The 27,305-nt window shown below is 37.6% G+C and overlaps 1 long non-coding RNA gene across 1 annotated transcript; it reads right to left on the reverse strand.

Annotated features, from left to right (window-relative positions):
• Nucleotides 1-3,035: 3,035 nt before the first annotated feature.
• Nucleotides 3,036-26,589, reverse strand: LOC128810046 (uncharacterized). The gene is made up of 5 exons (XR_008437916.1): nt 26,501-26,589; nt 7,568-7,616; nt 7,241-7,383; nt 3,741-3,811; nt 3,036-3,435 (listed from the first exon to the last, which is right to left on the reverse strand). It is a non-coding gene; the product is annotated as an uncharacterized LOC128810046 (long non-coding RNA).
• Nucleotides 26,590-27,305: the final 716 nt, after the last annotated feature.

Here is a 27,305-nt window from a genome sequence, read left to right on the forward strand (position 1 = left end):
TCCCTTTTAAAGTCACTATCAAAGTCCCCCAATAAAATTTCTCATAGATAAAGCCTCAGTTGACACTCCCCTTATTAATAACTTTTTAATATGGACTACATTGACCACAAAATTTAACTGTCTGAAATGGCAGCCTCTTTTATAAGCTATGTCAGAAACATCTTACAAAATTCTATACCCAAATTTATATACAATATCAGTTTTTCTGCTTTGGCTAAACCCAGTAACTCGCAATCTTGAAAGCACTTGGTACAGCAAAGCCCACGGCTACTCATGGAGAACTGACATGGGGTCCAAGCATGTCCCACTCTTAAAGAAGTAAAAGTCACAATATATAGTTCATCTGTTGCTGTAACTATCACACCAAAACCTGGGATCCATAAACATCCCAATTTGTTTTTGTTATAAAATTTTAAATGAGAAATTAAACTATAACAATTGTATTTAATTTGGATACAAGGTATCATTTCCACTGTTCAATAAAACAATTGATTCTAATAAATTGTGCTTGAGATTTCTCTATTTTAAAAGAAAAGGATAATTCATCATAACCAGGTCAATTTTTTTCTCATTATGAAATTCATTAAGTGAGGGAAAAGGCATTTTCACCAGCACTGAACCCACCCAGGACATGAGAGGCATTCATACAACTAAACATCTTTGTGGGAAGACATTCCCCAATACTATGTGACCCCAGAGCAGCTGGTAGAGGGCAACAAGGCTCAAGCAAACAACTTTGTGTAGTCTTCGGTCAAATTTTAGTGCCCTTCAGCAGAGAGTTAAGGAAGGAAGGACGAATTAAGACAGTTAAAGAAGCCTTCCTTTCCCATTGTTTCAAAGTGTTGAGACAAGTGCACTGATCTTCCCCAAAAGAGTAAAAAACATCCAGTTGTCAAAAAAAAGTCCATGTGATTCTGAAACAGAGCAGGAAACAGGCAGAGTGATGGAGGTTGGAAGGACCTGTAAAGAGCAACTCCAAGGTAGAGCTGCTCTGCAAGTGACTGAACCAATATGCCCCAACATATGCAAACAGAAATCATGAATATAAAAGGGAAAGTGAATCAACAGAAGGTGTCTCTTTCTTTTTCTAAATCTTCTTTTCTGAAGGCTTGTGACATTCTGCTGTGTTAGTTCACAGAACTGAAGAAAGTAGATGCACTAAAATTAAGGAATACTTCCTATAGGCTTCAACAAGATTTTCATTAAGGTTCAAAATAAATAAAACCAAAGATCTGTAAAATTCCCTATTTTTCTCAGTACAAGGATCTATATTAGAATCACAACTGATCAGGTGATACCCCTGGGATTTTGATTGCAAACCCATTTAGCCCACTAGCAACTCTCCAACAAAAGCTGTTAGAGAAACTTAAGGGCAAAAATTGTGAGAAGTAGGACACACATGGGATGACTTTCCCTCTAAGTATCTGCCAAGAACCATCCTTCCTTAAAAGCATTGAAATAATCTGATCTTAAGTTTATATCAGCATCTATATTCCAGGCAATTATGCTTTTTCATTATTCATTCATTCATTCCATGTAGTTCCTTGTCTGTCAAAATCGCCAGGTCCAAATGAAAGAGATGGAGGTAGGCTGATATGCAGATTCAGGCATGAAAGTGTTGTGTACTTCTCAGAGGTTTTCCTTTTACTTCTGCCTTTGTGCCTGAGACTCCTAACCTTGAGGGCTTTATTTCTTCCCTCTCCTTTATCTCACCAAGAAAGGAAAAAGAGAGCTTCTCCAAAACATACTTTCCTCTTCACAAACATGTATAGTACCTACCATTGTCAGCTACATCACCTGTATGCCTGCATTCTTTCCACAAGTCAGTATTGCCATGAAAACGTAAAAAAGAGAAGCAGAGGCTCTGCTTCTATATATTTGGAGTGCATAATTCAGAACAGAATGTATATGTTCAAGGTAGCAGCAGCCTTTAATTGGCATAATATATGTTTATGTTATGAGTTACTTTTTTTGTTGCCTTTTTGTTTTGTTACAGGCATAAGATTTGGTTTGCGGCTGGAAAGACAAAGTGAAGCTTCAAGATTTTGTACATTTGGAATAGTTTAATGTTTCAATTTAATTAATCTAGCCTCCTTAACCAGAATGAGGTAGTACAGCCAAATCCTCAGCTGACATATTTTATCATAAATTGAATAAATCCAGTGCTTTCAGATTAAATAATTGGAGAGGTGTAGAAAAACTAAACAATATTTATAGAAGCTACCCACAGGGATATGATTGCATATGCAAGTAAAACTAATAATACAAAAGCTTATAAATCTATATAGTGTGCACTCCATTTTTGTGAGGAAGAATATAAAAATAGAGGAAAAACTCACAGGCATCCTTTTTGTATCGCATGCTAATCATTTTAGCTCAGATTCTTTCAGAATGTATGAGCTTTCTCTTATCCCTCTCCCAAAAGAATTCTATAGATCAAATCACCTCTGATTTTGCCTGAGAGAAGTGGTAAGATTTAAAAGTGTGGGTAGACAGCACAAACAAGACAAATTCAGAGTCACCATTCTGAGAATTCTTAACCCAACCCAGGAGACTCCCAAGTCCTAAAATTGGGACAGCCCCAGTACCAGTTAATAAAGTGTTCTATAAATGTGCATAATTTTAAAGCTCTGTACTTGACTATCTATTTCAAAATTAACTTTATAAAGAGAAGAGAGATTTATTTTAAGAAAGTTTTATGTGAATATACTTTTGGCCCTGCTAACATGGGAACAAGGATATTTGCTGCTCATATTGTCCACCACTGACTGTTTTTCTTTACAAGTTTCAGACATCCAAGCTGAAACAACTATAAACCCTGGATGCAAAGAAAAGCCAGCAATCAGAAAAAAACAGACTAAAGAAAATTATCACACTGAAAACTGTTTGAGCAGACTATTTGGTGAAGTCTTGTAAACAGTAGAAAAATCCAAAATGTAATCAACCTGCAACCAGAAAAGGGTTTCTATAAACTTACTGGTCCTCAATAATTTTGTCATATTTAATTACCACAATTCAGATGTATGCTTACTGAATAGGTACCATGGCAACTCTAAGGAGATATGACCTCTCCAAAATCCTTGTCTGGATTGGATCACCATCTGCTTTCATCTTTCTTTCTCATCTGAAATCTCAGTTTAGCACAGTAGGACAGAGAGCTCCTATCAGCAAAGCAGGTTCTCTTTCTTCTACTGCTTCCTGGGATATTAACACGCCTCAGCACAAGAGGAGAGATTGGTCCCTGCTTTCACTGGGTCTATTGTCTCTATACACACAGACTCAGACAAGATAATGCACAGATCAAAAGATCAGCTTCACCTTTGGTCTCTTTGGTGACTTGTGCTTCAGCTGACTGACCAGACCAAACCCTCCTGTGATGAGGTACTCAGACACTGGGACAATACTTTATCTCTTATGTACTCTGCAAACAAATATCTGGGGAAAGTATCAAGTGTGGAAATGTAGACTAAATTGAATCTTCCAGATTCCAACCTTTTTTAACTATCTCCTTTATACTGTCCTCCCCACTGGACATATATATTTTTTTCCTTAATGAAGCCAGAGATGGAAATTGTTTACTACCTACTAATAAATCTTATTAATGGAAAATGTTGTAGTAAATAACACTTAAATGTGTGATATTAACATAAGTATTAAGCTGATCTAGTTAAATGGGAATGCTGTCTTACTGTGTAAATTAACTTTGGTAAAAACCTAGACAAAATGTCAAGGTTACCTACCTAAATTTAAGCACGTGCAGTCATATTTTTGGTCACTGGTAGAAGCATTCTCTGCTCACTCTGGCATGGGTCTGCAACATCAAAAGTATCCATAAAATACTATGTGCTGTTGCTATGCAGCATATTGGGGTAGGGACCAGCACACACAGGTACAACTCACAGCTCATAGAGAAATAGTTTTCAAGCTTAAACTCTAAGAATGAGTGGAGTGAAACATTCATACAGGACTTTTTTTTGGATCTTGGCCTTTCTTCAGTTGGACAATTTTGACTTGGGTAACCACCTATGCTAAATAGTCCATATTTGCAAATGTGGTTAACAAGCATGATCTAGAGTGAGGGAAACAAACTCAGTCTATTCCTGGTATTTCCCTCATTTAATTCCACTTCAAACTGTCTTTCAATTATATCTTATCTGCCATTTTCAGATATATGTAACTTGTTTTTAATACATTCTTATCCTCTTATGAGCATCATTTCTCACTACATCTGTAAGGTGCAAATGCCATATATTTGGACCAAGAAAACTCCAAACATTTGATGATTACTATGTGTATTCTCACATTTGGTGAGAATTACTACAGTAGGAATGGAACAGACTTTTTTTGGTAATTGAAATGCATAGTCCTAAATAATTAATGATTTCTAACATCTACCTCCACCCCAACAGTAAAATGCTATCAGTCAGCCTAACCTGCAGATTATATTACTGTTATGGAACTGATTTGTATTTGTAGTTGCAAGATTCAGTTTTAAAGAGAAAGAAAGAGGACAATACCAGTATTATTAAGGAAGGAAGCTGCTTCTTTTGGGCACAGCATCGTTGCTGTTGTCCTTGCTGATTTCAAACAAGAGGTAAAAAAAGCTTACTACACTAAAACATTGAAATATGGACTTGGCTTTTATTCCGTGCCCTCCAACTCTGGGAAATGTTTGCACTATATATTGATGACCACAGTGATCAAGTAAAAACATTCTCCTTGTGGCCTACCACACATAAGTTACTTCTTACTATAACCCTCAGACTAATATGTAAGTCAGGAAGAGGAAAAGAACCAAAAAGTTAAAGAACAGTTCTGGTAAGGACTTCAGGGAAGATGAAGACCACACAGCATTATTAATTTCCACCTTCTTTTTCTGATGGGAAGTTTGTTACTGACATGTTGGAACAGACTTTAATCTTGGCCTTCCAGATCTCAGGTGAGGGCTCTGAAAATTCTGGCTATGGACAATTCTGGCCCTTCTTCTCATGAATTTCTCTTGTATAAGATTCTGGCACTTATGATCTTGCATTTTCTAGCCTTATGTTAGTTCACAGGCAACTCTCTAGCCAGCACAAAATGCATCAAAACAACTGGGATGCTAAGGCTGCTAGAGCATTTTACCTTCCTTACAAAAACTCAGCACAATTTTTACTCTCTTATAGTCATGTGATCATAAAATAATCTGTGTTCCTGGTATCAGACACATTGGTGGTGGTTCATTTAACTCTGGCCTGGTTGGCATGCTGTCAGAAAACAAAAGACTTAAAGGTAGATGGATCCTTTGCATAGGGGATAAAAACTCCAGTATTTGACAACAGAATTCAGATGTTTAGTACACAGGACAAAAGCTCAGATTTCAAAAGGGAAATGCATGCAGTAGGTGACCTGGATCTTAAAAAGGTTTAAAAAATTTGCTCCCTAAGTGGTTGCTCAAGAAAGAAGTATGGATGCTGGCAGAAGAGGAAGGAATGATATAATATGGGAGAGAGCTGGCAGGGAGTCTTCACCAAGCAGAGGCCAGAATATTCATCATTTAACAGTGGGCATGCAGAGTCAGACTTCAGAGGGAGAGAAAATAGGGCTTCTCCTAGGGACCCAAGTTAGGTTGTATACCAATTGCTGTGATTTAGAAAGGCCCCAATTTACTGGGTTGAAAGCAAAACTAAAGAAAAGGATTCACTCTGAAAGAACCCAGAACTGGAGAAAGAAATAGGCTTATAAGCCTATTTTATTTCCAACTCACTTTGTATTTTTACTACCCTTTAAGAAGTTTGCTTTTCTAGTTTATATATTTGATCTCAGTGACTGGAAACTTCACTTTTAAAAAGGTGTAGGAAATCTAGCTCAAAGCTACAGGCTCCTGGAGGATCATAGCAGTGACACTTTATACTTAAAAAAAAAAAATATATAGGCCAGTGCTATTTATGCCAAACAAATCTGAACCACTGTAGAAGGGTGTTTCTGGTCTGCTTATTACTGTGAAAATGTCTTTCAATTACAATGAATTTGCTTTATTGCAAACTATTCTAAAACAGGAGCTGAGCCTAATTAGAGGAAAAAACAACTTTTTTTCTCCTTGGCCCTGAATTCTAACATTATCTCAGAAACAGACCATATTTACCATATTATTACATATTATCTTCAGGTATATGTTAATGGATAAGAGTAACAATGAATTATTAAGAAATAAGCAATGATGCTTTTGCTACTGTAGATATTATAAGTCTTTAAATCAGAAAAAGCCAGAAACAGATTAAAGTATTTTTCTTTGCCTCAAATCACTTATACATACCAGTTCTCACTGAAACAAAGTAATACTAGTATTCAAATCAGCAGACTTAACCAATATGAAAAGCAGTCTATAAACATGTTCCCAATGCGTAAATGGCAAGAATGCCAAATGATTATAAAACTATAGATACATATAAAAACTCTTTCCATGGTGATATTTTGCTTAATATCCAATCTGAACCTTCCCTGGAATAACTTGAGGTCACTTCCTCTTATTGCAATGACACTGATCCCTACCTCCTTTCAGGTAGTTGTGCAATGAGGTCTTCTCATAGCCTCCCTTTCTCCAGACTGAATTACCCAAACTGTCTCAGTCACTTGTCCTCAGACCTGTGCTTCAGATCCTTTGCCAGCTCCAATGCCCTTCTATGGACGTGCTCCAGCCCCTCAAGATCCTCCTTGCTGTGAGGGGCCCAGAATTGGACGCAGGATTTCAGGCACAACCTCGTGAGTGTGCAGTATAGGGGGACAATCACTGCCATGCTCCTGCTGGCCACAACAAGCCAGGATGCCCTTGGCCTTTTTGGCCACCTGGGCATACACTGGCTCATGTTCAGCTTCTGTCAACCAGCACACCCAGGTCTTTTCCCACCAGGCTTTCCAGCCACTCTTGCCCCAGCCTGTCGTGCTGCATGGAGTTCTTGTGACCCAAGTGCAGGATGTGACACTTCACCTTGTTTAACCTTGGTCTATTGATCCAGCCTGTCCGGATCCCCCTGGAGAGCCTTCCTGCCCATCCAGCAAATCAACACTCCCATCCAATTTGGTGTGATCTGTAAACTGAAGATGCACTCAATCTCTTTGTCCAGATTGTTGATAAAGATATTAAACAGCTCTGGCCCCAGTGCTAAGTTCTGGGGAACACCATTTGTGACCAGCTGCCAGCTGGGTTTAACTCCATTCACCACAACTCTCTGGGCTCAGCCACCCTGATGGTTTTTCTTACCCAGTAAATCACTGGAAACTGGAGTCTTCTGGATGAACCTTCCTACTCAGATTGACAGGAGATACCTCAACTCCTGTACTGTCTTATTGATCTGGAATTCTGCATCAGGGTGTGGCACAGGCCATTGGTATGAAACACTGAAACTATAAAAAGGAAGTATTCTTCCATTATTTTTATAGCTGTTTTAAAATTTACATGCCAAAGTCATTAACCAGGACAGGTACAGGTGGGCAGGATCCTACCTTGACTTTATGAATAAAAGAACTGAGAGAAGCATGTTTCTTCTACTGTGCTATGGACAGAGAATCAGTACCTTACTTTTCTTACCTTTCCCTTGAAACTGGCCCATGAAAAAACTGTATTGAGTACCATGAACCTGGAAGATAGCAGAGAAAATCACAGTGCTAAAGAAAAATCATTCTGCAGGTTTCAGATTAGTCTAATAGCACCTCTCAGATTTTGTCCTTGCACGAAAAATTTGCTCCAAATCAATTTAAAATGGAGAATTTTAAACATTAATTTGAACTGAAATAAGTCCCTACAAATGCAATGTTTGAAATTGGCACATGGCTCTTTGGTTTAATAAAGTGAACTACTGAGTTCAGCTTAGTCAATATTTTATTTATTTTGATTTAAATGCCTGAAGACATCTCTCCAGCATGTTCAGCACCTAATATACTATTAAAAGTGCATTTTAAAATTAAACAGCACAAATCAATTGATTCAAGAGGAACTCACCCAGCTGCCTATTTAAAACTCCTTTTCCTTTTTGCATTTCAGAAACAAACCTTTCCCTAAGAAAGAGACTTTACAGCAGATCAGAAACTCAGTGAAACCAACTTTAAGACAGATGTGTCAGCAGCAATTTAATTCAAGTTAATTAGGAAATCGAAAACCAAAATGGTCTCAACTGATCTAGTTAAACTTGTGTATTATGCTTTTGAGAGCAAATGTATGCAGGATAGGATAATATTCCAACTTTGTTGCTGAGATGCAAGTGGCTCTTAGATAATGTGCAGCCAACTAATGAATAGTTGTACTTATCAGAGAATTTAATTTGGCTCTAATGATATCATTCCAACTAAATAGATAATTTGTTTTACATATGAGCTTGATATTGTAAAACACTATAGCTACTACTGCATGAATATATTACTAGGAAACACAGGGTTTGTAATTACCCATCTTAATTATGCCTCTATAATCAAAGAGAATGCATAAATTAAAAGAATGAATTACAAAAACCTGCACTTTATCTCTGCCTTAATAATAATACAATATAAGCACTTATTCTCTTTGTAATTGTTTTTTCTTTATATGGTACTATCTTACTATTAACCTAAATCCTGAGAGCACCTTGAAACATTAGGAAATAGGAGAAATCACTGCTTCTTTCTCAGTACTCATAACAGAGGACTCTTTTGCTATTGCCTTGTATGCCATCAGACTTCACATGGGATAGTTCCTTCCATATAAGATTAGCTATGTGAAGATTAAAAAAAAGGATCTCCAAATGAGTTAATTCACTCAGCTATTGCTCCAAAAGGTGATTTCTCTCCTTGTAGAACTGCCCTACATTACCTGAGCATCTTCTGCATATTCCATTGGAGAAAACTTCTTATATTTCTTTTTTTTCCCTGATTTTCCATTTGTCCTCGAGCATTTGGAGACCTAGGTGCCACTGACTTTATGCAAATCTCCAAGCCCCTTAGGCAGCTATGAAGAGTCCCATTCTACACAGTAGAAATAATGGCAACTATGCGTGGTCTGCAAGAAATTAATCAGTCCTGAGCACACCAGAACTATCAATCGCCTTTCCACTGACACATATTTTAATTTTAATCTTGCAGCCTAAGATAAACAAGAGATAATTTTTGCTTGTACCGCCCAGGGAGAATAGCAATACACAAATTGTTACGTGGACAGTGCAGTCAATCTTCTCCGAAGCTCTGTAGGGTAAATTACTAGGAACACTCCTCTTTGTGTGCACTGCTGGGAGAAGGCCAAGGCTCTTCATACATATTAAATATTTACATCAAAGAGAAGTATCCCACTACAGTGATAGTTTTCTTTATTACACTTCACCTTCAACATGTGATTTTTAGATTTTTCAAAGTCTCACTCACGGTGGGGATAATGATCTCAACCTTTATGACTCAGACTTCTGGTATATGTTACAAGTTCTTCAGTTTAAATGTAATGTCACAATTCAAGTGTTTTAATAAAGAGGAGTGAAACCATGAAAAATGTTACTTTTAACAATGAAACTTCAGTAGAAGTTTTAGGATTGGTGCCTTTTCTCATCAAGAAGATATAACATAAGTCAGAAATCTGTGACAAACAGGCAGTAAGAATAATTTGTTGCAGAGCTACTATCATGTCATAAGAGAAGGTCTTCAGCAGGACTGAGTATTGAGTGAAAATTGGAGCAAAGATTTTTTTCATGAGATTGCTAATAAAAACTTAAAAAATAAGCAAACAAAACCCCCCTCAAACCCCCAAACAAGTTTCTTTCTTTTACAGTACCAGTAATTGCAAGTTAAGAACCTTGAATTACATTTGCAAATGTTTTTGTAAAAAAATCCTTTCCCTAACTTGTATTTCGTTGCAAAATCCCTTAAGCAGGAGTATGCTGTGAGGATGTTAAGAGGGACTTAATAATTAGGTGATCTCATTAATGCCACACAAAGGTTTGCAAGCAAAATATTTTCACACCATAGTTGAAAGCACCAGCAGATTGCCACTTGAGACAGCAAGGAATATTGCTGCTTGTCTTCAGAAAGCATAAGCAGGTTCAGCACCTCTTTTAAGCATTCACCCCATGTAGGGAAAGTGTGACATGTTATTTAGTAGAATAACTCTAGAGAATGAAGACAATTTTTAGGTATTCTTTTGAAATGTGCCATTTAAAGTCATCCTCAGAGGACAGACATGTCAGCAATAGGGTCAATCACCACAATTTGTTGTTATTTTCCCTGATTTAGCAGGATATCTTGAACAGAATCACTGAGAATACCGCATTTGTTTGTTAAAGCCATTGTGCAATATGATAATCAACGGATAGGAAGCTTATATCTAAGCAGGTTCCACATCATATTTAAATTCAGCTCTCATCACACAAGAAGATTTAGTGAAAGTTCTGCCATCAGATTCACCTAAAACTAGCAGTTAGCACAGAAACATATTACAAGCACACAGCTTTCTTTTTCAGGAAGCCTTCTGGTGTCTCCCTTGAACCATTGGCCCCTTTTCTACCCTCTAGCTAATTTCTTAATATAGGAGGTTTCTTCAAGTTCTCTCACGGTCTATTTAAACCACTGAGAAAATAGGCAATGTCACTGATCACAATAGGGGTCTAAAAAGCCAAATTAAACCACGGGTTGACAAGTATGGATGAAGAAAGCTAAACTAGATCAGCCTGGTGCAATAAAGACTGTGTCTGGATAGCAATTTCCTGACCTCTCCATGAAAGAATGAAGATTTGTAAACCAGTTTCAAAAATGGAGGCGAAAACAGACATATGGGCTCTAAATATTTTCTAAGTCTAATATACAAGGTTTACACCAGAATTCTTGGCTAGACTGGCACAATCAGCATAAGCAAATTATTTCTTTCAGAACTCTCTGTGCACCAGCACAATGGCAGAGAAAAGTTTGCCACTGCTTTCACTCCCACTAAACTGAGGGTGACATTGAAAAAAACATCACGATGAACCACTCACCATAGGTCTTCAAACCTGAACCACAATTCATAGAAAGACTTTAGGAGCTACAGGCATGGGGACTTCAGGAAAACAAACAAACAAACACCCCACCCAAAAAAAAGTGGATAAATAAGCTGTAATACACAAATGGGCAGTGGCTGAAAGAGTCAGGTACTTCATTTTGCTATAGACAAGAGAACAGAATCTTCACCATGAAGAAGATCAAGTTCCTTTGTGAGCTGATTACAAGCTTTAAGCACCTAAAAATCCCATCTATCCCTTTGTACGCTTACACAAAGGTTCAGAGGAGGGAATGCTGTTAAACAGCCATTATAATCTCCCAATTTCAAAACTGCCAAGCCATTGGAAAGTCCTGTCTGTCCCAAATTGTGTTTCTTACCAAAAAGTAATTTCCAACAGAAATTTCAAATTCTCTAAGAAAATCATCATTAAAACTCTTTCTTCGAAACATTCTCTCTTCCAAAGGCAGAATAAAATATTTGGGCTATGTCACTACAGCAGCTCAGTACAACATGAGGACTTTCTCTACATAATAGAAAGACAAAATAAAAATCTTCATCTATCCAAGAATATGAGTTACCAAGAAGATTTGCACTTTACCTTTGGGAATGGAGAGAAAACTTAATGCAAGTTGCTACCCTTAGCCTGGATACACATAGTAGCTGAAACAAACTGAGAAGTATTATATACAAAATGTTCTAGCATATAATTGGTTTTGAATAAGCTCATTCATATGCAAAACCAAGGGTGGCAGGTACAAATCAGGAATGTGTTGCACACCTAAACTTCAAAAACCTGAGTATGAGAGCCACATGTGTGCATATGGACAGCATCAGCAGCAGAAAATGCAGCCATAAGGAGGCATAAATCTGTAAAAGGGAGGTTAATTAGACACTTGGGAATGTTAAATATCAGATCACACACGATTACAGGATGAAGGGAAAAAAAAAGGACCAAAGTGTTCAACTGGAAAAAGCCCAAATTAAAGTGCAAACAGTTTAAATGCTAAAAGAAAGAAGATCAAACACAAAGTCATAGCCTATGGGTAAAGAAGGGATAAAAAGTTAGGGGATCAGCTACAGTCATGGGAAGAGAATAGAAAAGTTTCATGCTAGAATTCTGCAGGACAAAACATATCAGCCAAACTGTCTAAAAGAAGAGCATGGGTCAATAAGGAATGTTATGTAAGTGAACATTGATATGAGAGGCTATAACAAATTTTGATTTTGATATGGAACATAAAAATCTAAAGGGATAATAATAGGAAAAAGCTTGTCTAGGAAGAGAAGAAAATGAGATAAAATTAATTGTGAAGTAAAAGAAAAGCAGAATAGCATAGGCAAAGAAAACAACTTAAAATAGGAACAGAGTTACCAATGTGATTAACCACAATGAAAAATCTTATGACATCTTCAAGGAGAAGCCAGGTTATTACCAGAAGGAATTTAACGGGATGTATAGCAATTGGTTAGGTGCATTTATCTGAGGTAAGCAAAGAAAAGAGAATAAAATATACAAGTCTCCCCTGCTACAAATCCTCTGCATAATAAAGGGAAAGAATAATTCCTTGACTATGAATCTCTCTAGATAAGTTGTTTAACCAGACCAACAAATGAACAAATTACATGAGAAAGTGTCCCTCCAATGTGGAAGAATGATGGAAAATCCATTCCAGCCTTGTTTAACATTTCCCATATACAGTCAAGTAAAGATGTGTTAATTGCACCCCTGTGAAATATCCAGGAAAAAAAAAAAGTCTTTATTTTGTAAAACAAACTGTCAACTCATTAAAAATTATAATGTACTGTTTGTTTATTTATTTATTTTTATTTAAATTGACATCTGATCACCATTAGTTATAGAACATGCTTCTGCAGGATACCTTGCAGAAATGGCCTTTGAAGCAGTACAGGTTATTGCTCATTAACATACCCTTCTGATCATGCAGATCAGATTGATATTTGGCAATTTGAGTTTTGTTCTTTTGTTTGGGTTTTTTTCCTTTTTTTTTTTTTTCCTTTTCCTTCCCTATACTTTTTTTTCCCCAGAAGCTGATGCACCAATTGCTATGGTCAATTGAAATACCAGGTCATCCATAGCAATTTATCACAGTTCAAATAATTGTTTCCTAATCTACCTCAAGGAGCTGCTAGCATTTATGTATTTTTGTTTTAACACAGTGGCATAACTTCCATGTAAGCTCTTCATAAGCAGTATACTTCTATCTCCTTTCTACATCCACAATCTTCCATTCTCATACTTGCAAATGTGTCTTTCTGAGTCTTACTCCAGATAGATTTTCCTCAAGTTTTCTCCTGCACATTAGTTCTATTATTAAAAATTCAATCCTATATAAGCTTTGTGCTGCATCTAAAGCAAATGCTGGTACTTTGACCTCCCAAACCTGATTAAGTGACATAAAATACCTTTTTCCCCATAACATAGCAAATATGTGACAGAAAACTGATTATAGTGACAATTCTAGCCTCCTCTCCTTTCTGTAAAATTTTTAAAGTAAAAAATTTGTACCCCACTCTTTATGGCTTTTCTTAGTCACAGTGTAAAGTTCACAGCTCCATTTTTCCTTACAGTAGGAAAAGACACATCTATGCACACTGAAGTGAGATTATGAAATTATAATCCTGGTTTTGGTTCTTTGCCAGAGCTCATGCAAATTCAGCTTTTACTCCACACAGAATGATCAAATGTATGCTATTTTGTAAAATGGATGTGAACTGACAACTGACCTACTTCTGTCCCAGGGGCTGAAAATTTTAAAGGTGTTTTTACCCTCCACTGTAGAATGCCAAAATTGTTAAAGAAAGTAGAATATGTTTTTGAAGCCCAGTTAACACCAATTTTTTAATCTTTATTATCAAAGAGTACTTTGTCAGCTTTTTAAGAAAGGCAGAACAAGACATGAAGAGTGAATTCAGCAAGAAAGGAGTACCACCAATGTCTGCTGTGATACACAGTGTGGACAGTCCTTCTATGCTTTCAAAAACATAAAAAATGGGAATAGGAAATCTAAAATTAGAAAGTATGCAGCAATAGTGAACAGAATTTTAAAAGAGACTGATACAGAGAGAGGAGAAACAATACTAATCCAGAAAACAAATAAAGGCAGTCCTAGTTATTGACCATTACTGCTATATTGTATTCTGCAGTTCAAGTGAGCAAAGCCGTGGACTGATTTAAAGTGATGGAAGTAACCAAGGACAGAAATTTCACATATAATTTAGGACTTTTAGTCTCATCAGGGAAAAAGGGAGATATGATTCTCTCAAACCAGAGAAGAAGTAGAACTTCAGGACAAACCAACTCCAAAGTTATTTAAAAATTTAAAAGCTTAATTTATAAGTAACCCAATACAACTAAGTTATTAGAATATTTGTAACAAGAATGAATTTATTAAGAGATGGGGACAATTAGCCATTTCGGTCAATTTGGACTTGTCAGAAGTCGAAATCAATTAAGCAATTGATTCCAAAATGATATTTTAGGAAATAGCATGAATTTTTACAATATGCTTTTACTGCTTCAGAATCCAGGATACAGATCAGATTCATCAGCAGGGGAGGTGATGGAACATTTGACTCTGATATATTGGAGATTATCTGTGTTGAACATATCAAGGAAATTGTGCCTGGGATTAGCTATTATTCAAAGAAGTTCTTTATTTTCTCCATCTCTTTCCTAATGCACACTTACACTTCTTTCTACAGAATAATCTGCTTTATTTCAAGGTTTATTATGTGTTTTATTTGTAGAAGGTGAAGTAAGAAAAAACTAAAAAGCATAAATCTCAAACCCCCTTGGTACTACACTGAAACCCAACACTGAAATAAGGTTGTCCAACAGTCATTGTTAAGAAATGGTTAAATGTAAACAATTTTATTACTTGAGGCAATTTATTTTTTATTATGGTGCTGTATGGTCACCTGATCCATGTGAAATGCAATATAGGAGTCAGAATAGAAATAATTAGTACTTCATATTTATTTTCACTACTTTGGTATACTTTAAATGGTATTTTGCAGAGTAGTTAAATAAAAAGAGTGAAAAACATACTGTACAAATATATGTGTATTCAGAACAGAGGCAACAGTGATTTTGCCGTCTGCACACAGACTAACATATTCTGTTAGAACTTTGAAGTACCATTATGTTAAACAAAATATATTACGATCCAGAGATTAAAATGCACTTTCAATTGATTCACATTTCCAATTCAATTTATGGTCAGCAGAGACATAATGATATTATCCACAAAATTGTACCAGATATGATAATAACACCCAACCGCATCTGTGCTGTAAAAAGTATAACAATAGTGTACTATCACTGGTTCTAATTACCTCTTATCTTTTAGAGATTGGCAGGTGGCCAACGAAATGTGGATATAAAATCAGAATATAATCAGATAAAGGGACATGAAACCGTTATTGGCTTTTAGTTATGTAAATTAAGAATTTTACTCAACAGGTTATTTAGTCATCCTGATAAGTGGAAACATTCATTTGGAAGACTAATTATACAGTACTTACAATGATTAGAACACCCAATTGTTTCTACTGCAAAGAGTATAAAGTACATCTTGAATTATATTAAGTTAGTGGTGAGAATGAATTTTGTTTATTTCTTTTACAGGAAATCTCCAAAGGAAGCCTAGTACAGACAAAAGCAATTGGCCCAGTGGTGAACCTGTAAGAAATTCTCTCTCATCTAAATCGATTCTCTTTTGCTCTGCCTTTCAGACCTGCTTTTAGTCAATATCTTGTACACAAATGTACTCAACTACTAGAAACAGTCTTTCAGATGAAGCACAAATGGAGGACCTGATCACTTGCAATCTCTTGAGATGGCACAGTTCATCTGAAAGGACAGCAGTGTTTGCTGATATCCCTCCCACCAGGTTTCCTCAGCTACTGGGCTAAGCAAATACCAGACCTATTTCCTTCACAAATATTTGAGTGAAGTATAAAACAAATTGTGACTTGTACTGTGCCCATGACCATATCACATTTACTTCATATAAACATGGTTATTTCCTACCACCATTACCGACTAAAAGGACAATATTCACTTGAGTTTTGCCAAAGAGGGAAAAGCCTCTATTATGCAAACTTCCTAAAAGGCTGTGTTACTTAACTCCATAAGCCACTTAAAGTAGAATAACAGCATTTCACTATTTATTTAATAGATTAGTACATTGTTAGTACATTAATACACCACATTAAACTGTGGTTTGCACAGGTGTGTAATCTACAGGCAATCCATACAACCAGAGTAATTCACTAAGATATTTTGCATGACAAACACCCAAAACCACTTTGCTAGTTCATGTTCATTTCTGAAGGGAAGGATTTAAGCTGCTGACATAAAAGCCTCTAACACTGATTGTGAGAGATAAGAGAGGTGACTGCAGATAAGGAAAACAAGGAAACAAGCAGAGGGTTTTATCCTCCAAAGATATAACCAAGTCTATTAAAGTTCACTGTGCAAATTTCCACTGATTTTTGCAAGAAAAGTGCTAGAAGACCATAAGTTGTAGCATTAAAAAAATCCTAATGAAGTAAGACAATTTGTTACTATTAATTGCCTTGGCTACTGCAAGTACAATTATCTCCTGACAATCCCACTGACACTCCCACTGACAAGCACAAATCTCAAAAAAACCCCATTACTTTTCACCTTTAGAATTATATACCACCATAATATTTTATTGTACAGTAATAAACATGACTACAATTACTAAATTATTCTTTTTACTGTATTAGTCTTTGTCTTATCATAATTACTTGAATCATAGAAACATAGAATACCCTGAGTTGGAAGGGAACCATAACAATCATTGAATCCAGCTCTTGGCTCTGCACAGGAAAATTTTTAAAAAATCACACTGAATCAACACTTCACTTTAAACTTTTTTTTTTTTCTTTTCTAATTTTACTCTTTTTGTACAGTAAGTGAGCAGACTTCCAGATAGCTACTCTCTATTAAATACCCTGCTTTCAAATTGAGGAATAATCTCTGCAAAGATGAGATAGAATATCTGTATATCAGGCCTGTTTATTTCTCCTCTGTCTTTTGTTATAGGACCAAAGATGACAGGATTTGGAATCCTGTACTCTACTTTTAATTGTTTAGAAGAAAGAACACCCACTTCAGAGGTACAACACTGCTGAAGTTCTCTTCATTATGGAAACATTCCCACCTACTCACTCTCAGTTGAAACTATATTGATTACAAGGTAGATGCAGCAGGGTAACCTTAATCCCATGGCTGCAGCAACTACTGCAGGACACATTGAATGAATCATTGCTCAATTTTCAATGCCTCCTTTTCTTGAAGGAAAAGGACAAAGAGTGTGACCTTCCTGAAGTCCTTGTTGATGAGATGCTATGCATCAGATATAAAGCCCAGAAGATAAATCTGGACTGGGGTCCTTGGGATGCCCTAAATCTGGCACTCACAGTTGGCTGTGGCAGGTCCTTGTCTTTGACATCCTACTATGAAATTTCAAGAGCTCCTGCATTTAGGTGAATGACTACTGTTCTGTGCAGCCCAGTATCTCCTGACTCCTGCCACTCAGGCCACCTTCGCTGTCAGTCTGCCTTGCATCCCACTGTCTTGCCACTGTTACTGTTTGATGGCCAGAGATGGGATCTGCAGTACTGCTTTGTGGAACATGATGATCACTTCATCAGCTCATTAACCACTGCATGCACAGAAGGGAGAAGGGATGCACAGCAGAATTGTGTCAGAAAACCCTAGGGTGGCTCTACTCCCAGGGTAAGGCTTCACGTGCAGCTGACTTTGCAGCAGGAATAAGGGGTGGAAATTAAATGGGCAGATTTTGACTTGGTTAGTCTCCACACAAGGAAACCACTCTCAAAGTACCAGAGGAATAACTTTAGAAAATATAACAGATCTTGAAGTCGCAGATCAGCAGTGCTTATCTCTCCTCTGAGCTGAGCAATTTGATGCCACAAAAAGTCTTGCACGCATCCTTCCTTTCACGCATGAAAGCATTTAAAGAACATAAAGCACATACCAGGATGGCAGTGTAGAACATTTCCAGAGGAAACTCCAAGTGTTGAGTGGGAAAGGGAACACACTGAAGGATTGTCTCTGGATATATATGCATCGGGTTCCTTTGCCAAGAATGAAGAGCTTAGGAATGCATCAGTACATGTTCTTTTCCAACAGAGGAGAGCAGCCCCAGGGTCCAAGGAGTACAAGCTGGTTTGCTTGGTGGTACATTTCCCACCCAAGGTCTGTTGTGTATCTCTGCACCAAGGCCCACACACTGAGTTCCATACAAGGATCAATTGTTCCAGGTCTCAGAAGCATGACCTTCACCTTCTTGAACTCTTGCCATTGCTCATCAGTCTTGCACAGCCACAAGATTAACAGGCTTCTGGTTCCCCCACCAAGTCCTCTGTCCCTGGCGAAAATCTTTGTTCAAAATTCTTTTGAAAGAATCAGCAGGAGATAAGGCTGAAGACAGGACAGACAGCAAGGCCATGATACAAGTCCAAGTTTGATTCAGGAAGCAAAGACAGGCACACTTACACTGTATTTTAGCCAGGACTGCTGGCCCTTGGATGAAATTAAGTAGAGCTCAGATGTAAAGGTGGGGGATTGTCTCTGGAGAGGATGATCAGGACCATTGCAGCCTCAGGGCCCTGACCAACAGAGGCTTAGCTTCAAAACCATAATACTGCTTTTAAAAAACCCTCTACTGTAAGTACAGCCACTATGGATATATATACATATACACATACAGATATATACATATAGATCCTCCTAGACTTAATAAATTACATTTATATGGGACTGGAGAAAAAAAAAAGAGGAAAGATGGGAATAACTTAAAGCTGCCTCTGTAGAATCATGTAATTTAATAATAATCCCATTGGACACAAAAAGCACAATGTTTTTATATTAAATTTACATTCTGTCTCCAAACAGTAATTTTAGGGGAAACAGGCTAAAACTAAATGTCAGAGATTTTCCAGCTCAGTGGCACAAAACATGCATTGGAAGTGCATCCCTCAACGTACATGTTGCTCCTCACAAGTAAGAAACAGGCCACCTGATTGCTAAGACTCCCTCTTTGTCTCTGAAACAGCAAGAGAACGTAGTTTTGAAGCTGCCTAAAATCATGCCCTTTTCAAATCAAATACACAAAGGACACAAGCTGACATATAATTTTTTGCTATTCATTTCTTCCTTGGCAATTTAATATTTTTTTATGCAACAAGAAAGAAAATGGGAATTCAGTCTAAGAAACTATTTGATTTTCTAAATCAGAAGTGATTTAAATTACTAGAACTGGGTCTAAGTAAGATTTTGTTTCTGAACTCTCTAAATCTATGGGAAAGGCCAGATTAAGCTCTCATATTTTGAAGAGGTTTCTAGGTCTCTGAGAGGACAGAGGAAACAGTCCAATGTTACCATATCTAAATATTGCCATGTTTAGATACAAATCAAGACCAAAATGTTGTCGTTCATATAATGACCATTCAGAAAGATTTTACTGGGATCAACAAAACCTGTGAGATGTCTTTTGTAGCCACAGGACAACATATTCTTTATCCGAATTACCATCTATTTGAAACACAATTCCTGCTATTCCCTTTTCCCCAGCAAAATGGGTGTTTTGCTGACACCAAAAGGTAGAAATAAAAAAGGTACTGCATGTCCCCATGCAAGCACAGAGAACAGTGAAGTGATTTGCAACCTGCTTTTTATTTATACATTTGTTTGAATCTGTGTGAAATGTTTTTATATGTTTGATAGGTAACAGTGAAGGGAGAAAAATAAGCATCCAGTAGGTCAATTATTGATATAAGAGTCTGAGCAAGCAACAGCAAAATTCAGTATGGTAATTTATCTGCATGGGTCAATGGCTATTGACTGCTTGAAAATAAAGGTCGATCACACTGATAGATTTCAATGCCATAGCTATGAACATATATTAATAAACACAGCACAGAAGTGATTTTTGACTCTGTTGGAAAGGACAGATAATCAATATCCTTGTGTCCTTGCTGAGGCTGAACTTCGTACTTGGATTATGTTAATTAAAGACTAAATAAAGTGCTGATGTTTCTATATAATTAAGATATGAAGGAAAATAATAACGTAGTTGGTGGCTTTTGTTGGTTATTTGATGCTGAAATGAATAAAAAAAAAAACACCTAAGCCATTTAAAAAAAGCAATATCTCTTTTTCATAGGCATCCCCTCCTGTCACAGATATTATTCCTACTATATTCTTGCTGCAAGAACAAATTCAGCACTTTACACTGCAAACAAATATGGATAAGTGGTTTGGACAATTTGTATAAGAGCCCAGAAGGTCTGGACTGTTCTTTTCTTTTCAGACAGGTGGCCAAGCTATAAAGGTCCACTGATGCCTGGATATTTAATCCAGACAGCATTGTTTTGTAAGACGTTTGAAGTTTCCTTGTGAAAAGAAGCAGAAGTGCAGAATCCTGGCAACCTGACACTATCTGAATGCTGCCATCCCTTTCCAGTTATTTCCATACCCCACCACTCTCCCTGGTATGTAGACTTGTACAGCTGAGCTGGATGAGAGAGTTAATACAGCTGAAAAGTAACCACTTAAAGAGTAAGGAAGGAGTAGGATGCAAATGGAACAGCTCTCCACTCCCAGTGTTCTTTAAAATGTAGGGAGGCTGGGAATAGGATCAGGAAACTGAAGTAGGGCTCAGCAGCATGGCCTAAGGCAACCATTAGCTGTATTGGATGCATCCTGAGATGCAAACTGCATAGGAGTGAGCCTAAATATGTATCTTATCATGTGTAACCTGTTCTGTGAAACGACTGAGTTTCAACCACTCACCACAACAACTGGCATAAGTATTTTATTATGCGATTTCACTGCTCTACATGGTCATTTCAATAAAAGCCTAAATTATTCAGGTATTTCATTAAATACCTGGCATTAATATTCCAGCTGTACCATGAAACCAGTTATTGAGTGGAATGACTAACATTCCCCTTCATTTAGAGAAGAGGTGCATTGTAATAATAAGCACTAATTTTCTGAAATCATACATAGAACTATATAGGTCAAGTGGTGAGCATAAAAGACTGCACAGTGATATAAATACATATAATAGATAGAGTTTTACTTCTCTTTTTGAGTTAGCAATTCCAAACAAGCAGGAACCAGTTATTTTAGACGTTATCTACCTATTGTTTTTGTATTTTCCTGTTATGAAAAAAAAACTTCTGCCAGTTCTCAAAGTGCTTAGGTGATTAGCTTTATATCAGAACAGTAAGATTGTTATTTTCTTTTTTTTTTTTTATATTTAAAAATAACAGGAGATAAGCAGTTTGATTTGTATATCTTCATTTATCCATATCTATCTCAAACCACAGATTCCTAGATGGTCCAGATAAACCAGGCTTTCAGAATTGTAATCTCAGTTTTATGCCTACACATGAAAGCACACAGATAATGGCAGGTGCTAGTAAATCATCTCTCTTCAAATCAACCATTTGAAATGTGCATGCACTTGGATAACCCTGCATCTAAGTGGTATCCACATACTACCTGACAACTAACCTGGCAGTTAATGTGCCCAGACTGCTATTCCTTATGCTGGACAAGCCTTTTACACTCACATTATATTCTCTCCTGGTTTTAGCCACTTTTTCTTTCACTGTACAAAAAGTTGGCATCTCTAAGGCACAGAAAAATTGCTTACAATAAGAAAATATCTGCATAAGAAGCAGTCAGAGACATGTAAAAATCCTAGTTAATGTGAAAAATCAGAAGCACATCAGTTAAGTATTTCTCTTTAATCCTTTTCTTCTCCCCTCTTCTCTCTATTTGAAAGCTTTTAGTTTATTTTCTTTCCCCTCTGAACTGAGGCCCTGCACCAATTGTCCTTCTAGTGGCACTATCAATAAACGAGTTTTATTTCAGTGTCTTAAAAAAAAGAGGTGATTTCTAGCAACTAATTCGCATCCCCTTTTCCTTTCAAAATGGACTGAATTTTTACTAAACCGCAAACCTGGGTACTATCATTTAAATTGAATGTAACAGGACAAAATATTTTTTCTGCTGTAATATTTGCTGTGTTAAATTTAGCTGAATTTGACCATTCAGCTCAGTTTAAAATCAAAAATTCAGATTTTCCAAATATTTTTCACTTTTCTTCTTCAATGGAACTAGAAGTCAAATTTGAACTGATCTTATTACTAGTTTACTTTGTTTCTGAAAGGAACATAGCAGTCTCAAAAAACTTTTTCATGCACAAGCAGTAATTTCTGCTTTCAAACTAACATTTTAATCCTTGATACTTCATAAATATTTCCCCTAAAGCAGTAAGGTGACAGGTTTTGCAAACACATATATTGCACATGAGACGTAAACCCTTTAGCTTCTTAGCATGAACCTGTTAGGTTAGATATGTCTGGGCCTAGAGACGTAAACAAAATCTTAACTGCTTATCTTTGCAGTTACCTGAATTAAAGAAAAATCAAAGTTTATGCAGATGCTCCTTAATAGTTGCTGTTTCTTGCTTCAGTTAAATGACTGTATATTGTAAAATGCATGTGAAAGCCTGTACATATACACAAAGTCCCTTGTACTTCATAATTTCCATCATCCACAATAGCTAATGCTGAAGAAGCAGAAGAGAATTCTTAGTTCTCTGACCAGCATTCCCAGCCACTCATGCATGAAAAGGAGATTTCTTATCAGCTAAACACTTATATCTCCACCTTCCCATCCATCCGCTGAATGGGAAAAGAGTTCAAATCAAGTGAACCATTGAATTTCACTGTAAATAAAAGGGTTTAGTGGTCTTATAATATGTTTTCCCATCCTTCCCCTCTTCTGCCTCTTCACATATATTTCCCAAATTTCTTTTTAAATATGACAAAAAGACCTTTCAGGTATTTTCCTCTTGTAATAGCCCAAACTACCTTTGAGCTGTAATGCTAGTCCAGTTGTTGCACTGGCTTCCTGGGCATCACTGTAAGTTGGTACACATATTTCATTGAAAGAAATCTACCTGCAGCCTTGAATCAGTATAAAATGAATCAGTATCAAACAGTATAAAATCAGATTAAAGAAAACTTCTGCTGACTTATCCTAGTGATAATATTTAGGTGTCAGTCACAGTGATATATCAAGGAAAATTGCAGTATAAAAACTGGCTATTGATCTGCCAGTCATTTAGGTCAGACACCTGAGCATAAATCACTCTGGACCTTGTCCTGGCCCACATACCGGCCCTCCTTCCCATGGGGGTGGCATTTTGGAGATCACTCAGCTCTCATTCCGTTGTGGCATCAGATCCCTGTTAGGACACATAGCCAGAGTCCTGGGTACCTCAGTTTAGGAGAAAGTTGCTGTTGTGTTCTTTTAATAAATCAAATCTTAAAAGTTGCAGAGATTTTTGTATAGTTTTAATCTTAGAGCATTCTGTCCAGTGCAGAAATTCACAAGGTTGTTGTCTCACTCCTCTTTTGAGGCGAACCTGCCCCCAATTAGAATCCAAAGTATAAGATGTTAATTGAGCTTTAGATTAAGCTAAGTGAGGAAGTGCCTCATTCTCCCCCTTGAATTCTGGGTACCTGATCTGGGCACAAAGAGACCATGTTATCTTTGCTATTTTCAAGATATTCTTTGGGATGATAAAATTTGAACTTAAAAAGAGGATATCATGATCAGCTGCATATTCTTAGCTGAATGCAAGAAGTTCAGAGTAATTATTAATATAAAATATTTACCTGATCCCATCTAGTAGCTGCTCAATTGCCCAATGTCCATTAAATCACAGCAGTTAAAACACACCTCCCCTCTTGTCAGCTGCTCTTTGTAGCTGAGTCCAGGGGTTTCCACATTTATCAAGTACAAATACGTCTCTATAAAGCAAACATGCTGTAGGTGAAGAGATATCAACCATCAGCCTGTCAGGCAAGCAAACAAAACCTGGCATACAAGTCCAAATGAGCTGTGATTCTTTCTTTGCAGAAAGATGTTCAGCAGAATAGGGTACTCTGGAGATATCCCACTCAGAGAAGTGCCAGAAATACCTGTGCTGTTTTAAGTATTATGGGCATCAGGAATACAAGGGAATCTTAAACTGTCTCATGGTGTTAATTAAGTAGAGCTGGTCAGATATTTGCTTTCAAAATACGGCAAAAAAGAGAGGTGTTCAATGGATGCATGGTCAGGTGATGTGGGAATCATCTAGAAGTGCTGCTTGACACTGTAGGGAAAAAATGTGTGCAGCCAAAGCCTAACCAGAGCTGAAGCTGACCAGAACTGTGGGGGACAATAAAAAGAGTTTTTTCAAATACATTAATGACAATAGGCAGTGTAAAAATAACATTGTCCTGTTACAGGATGAGAATAGTCACCTCACAAACAAGGACAGAACAATACATTCTTTGCCTCTGTCTTCAGCACAGATGATGGATTGAGGGGGTCTCAGCACCCTGAGCTGGAGGATCATGACTGTGAAAATTATCAACTCCCAGTTGACTCTGAAACTGTGCAGGATCTGCTGCTCCAGTTGGATCCCTACAAATCTACGTGGCTTGGTGGGATTCATCCAAGAATCCTCATGTCTAGCTTAGGTCATTGTAAAATCTTTCTTGATTTTTGAATGATCTTGGGAATCTGGAGAGGTCCCAGATGACAGGAGACTGGCAAACATTTTCCCAGTTTTCAAGAAGGGCAAGAAGGGAAACCCTAGGAACTAAAGGCCTATCAGTCTCACTTCAGTGCCTGGCAAAGTTATGGAGAAAATTATTCTGGGCAGTATTGAAAAATACCTGAAAGACAACAGAGTCACAACCAGCATGGCTTCATGAAAGCAAAGTTCTGCTTATCAAATCTGATTTTCTTTTATGACAAGGTAACCCACCCAGATGATCAAGGGAAGTCAGTTGATGTAATCATTTTGGATTTCAGTATATCTTTTGATAATGTCTCTTACAGGATCCTTCTGGATGAAATATCCAGAACACAGCTGTATAAACACATCATGGATAGGTGATGGGTCAGGTACAAAGGGCTATAGTGAATGCAGTGAAATCAAGCTGGCGATCTGTCACTGGTAGGGCTCTACAGGACTCCATCTTTGGCCTTGCGCTCTTCAACATCTTCACAAATTACTTGGATTCAGGACTGGAAGGGATATTATGTAAGTTTGCAGATGATACAAAAGTGGAAGGAGCTGCTGACTCCCTTGAAGGCAGGAAGGCCCTGCAGAGACCTTGATAAATTAAAGGACTGGGCAATCAACGATTGTATGAAGTTCAACAAGGGAAAGGGATGGGATGGGATGGGATGGGATGGGATGGGATGGGATGGGATGGGATGGGATGGGATGGGATGGGATGGGATGGGGCAACTGTAGATGTACATACAGACTGGGGAATGAGACACTAGACCTGAGGGTCCTGGTCAATGTCAAGTTGAACATGAGTCAGCAGTGCCCTGGCAGCCAGGAGGGCCAAGTGTGTCCTGGGGGGCACCAGGCACAGCATGGCCAGCTGGGCAAGGGAGGGGATTGTCCTGCTCTGGTCTGAGCTGGGGCAGCCTCACCACGAGTGCTGGGGGCAGTTTTGGGTGCTACAATATAAAAATGACATTAAAGTATTAGAGAACATTCAAAGAAGGGCCAAAAAGATGGTGAAGGTCCTTGAGAGGAACCTCGTATGAGGAGGAGCTGAGGTCACTTGATCTGTTCAGACTGGAGGAGACTGAGAAGAGACCTCTTTGCATCCTACAATTTCCTTGTAAGGGGAAGAGGAGTAGCAGACACTGATCTCTTCTCTCTGATGACCAGTGACAGGACCTGAGGGAATGAACTGAAGTATTCAGGGGAGGTTTAGGTTGGCTATTAGAAAAAGGTTCTTCACTCAGAGGGTGTTTGGGCACTGGAACAGGCTCCCCTGGGAAATGGTCACAGCACCAAGCCTGATAGAGTTCAAAAAGCTTTTGGACAATGCTCTCAGGCACATGGTGTGATTATTGGGATGGCCTGTGCAGGGCTAAGAATTGGACCCAATGATCCTTGTGGGTCCCTTCCAACTCAACATATTCTTATTCTGTGATTGTGATTGATTCAACCTTTTTTTCTAATTACTAAATTAGAAATATTTTCAAGTTCTTAACTCTTAAAATATGCTAATGGAAAGAAATAAAACTTTTTAGCTATCAGTAAGTCACATTATTAGGTACACAAATATTTCATGTGTAAGGAAACCGCATGAAGCATGCAAATCTAGCAAGATCAAAAATTCTCCTTAGCTGCTCTGTTGTATCTCTGTATTATTTTGATGGTGTTATTTTTTTTTCTGTACTCTGCTGGTTTGTACTCATTTTTGCTCAAGTATGTGATCTTTTTCCTTTACCCTTTTATCATTCCTGTTCTCTTCAGTCTTTTCCCTCTATCATTGCTGCTATGTGGAACAAGGATGATCCTTCCAAGGGCAGTGGGCTCAGTAGGATAGAGGAAAACTTGTCCTTACCTTCCTGATGGAGGGCCAAGTAGCAGGAGCAAGGAGACAGGAACATGAACACATCTTTCTCCTGAAGGAGAGATGGAGTGGGGGACAACAGAACAAAGCTGGTAAAAAATCAAGGCCGGGTCCAGATTCTGCTCTTTATGACTTCACAGGTGTAGAGAAGAACCCAACAGAATGATCAGACCTTCCCTTCAATGTAGCAGAGGTAGAGAAGACCTTCCTGGGCACAATACAGATCACTGCTTATTTCTTTAAGATAAGGGCTGCAGAGAGAAGAGAAGATGCCAAAAAAGGATGAGGCATTTCCCAGCCAAAGAAGAAATGCAGAAATTATCAGTCTGTTTTTACTAGCGCAAGACAGTGGTAATAAGTTTCACTATTTATTCTCAAACTGTCCTCATAGGCACTTGGTGGTAGCCAGGCCTGTGGATCAAGATCATGAAGTCTTAAAGACAGTCTCTCAGGAGCTCCAATTTCACTTCCAAGTGCATTTCTTTTTCTCTTTCTGTATGTCAAGTCTTCTTTTCCTGCTGTTAGAAAAGAGATAGAAAGTGAATTTTTATATTCCCAAGCCTTAAGATCTTTACCATTGAGGGATGAGCTCACACAGAGTGCAAAATACACTTAATGTACAGATTCACAACGTAAAAAGTTTCCTTTGTGCTGTAATATCACTACACAGCAACATTGCACAGCAATAATAACTCCTGTTGATATGAGATCTTTTGAGACTATATTCAATGCCTTCATGCATTCTCTACATCCTTAGAGCATCTGTTTTAAGTTTTCTATTCCTCTGCTAGAAACT

Source organism: Vidua macroura, chromosome 1, assembly GCF_024509145.1.
Source record: "Vidua macroura isolate BioBank_ID:100142 chromosome 1, ASM2450914v1, whole genome shotgun sequence".
Taxonomy (NCBI): domain Eukaryota; kingdom Metazoa; phylum Chordata; class Aves; order Passeriformes; family Viduidae; genus Vidua; species Vidua macroura.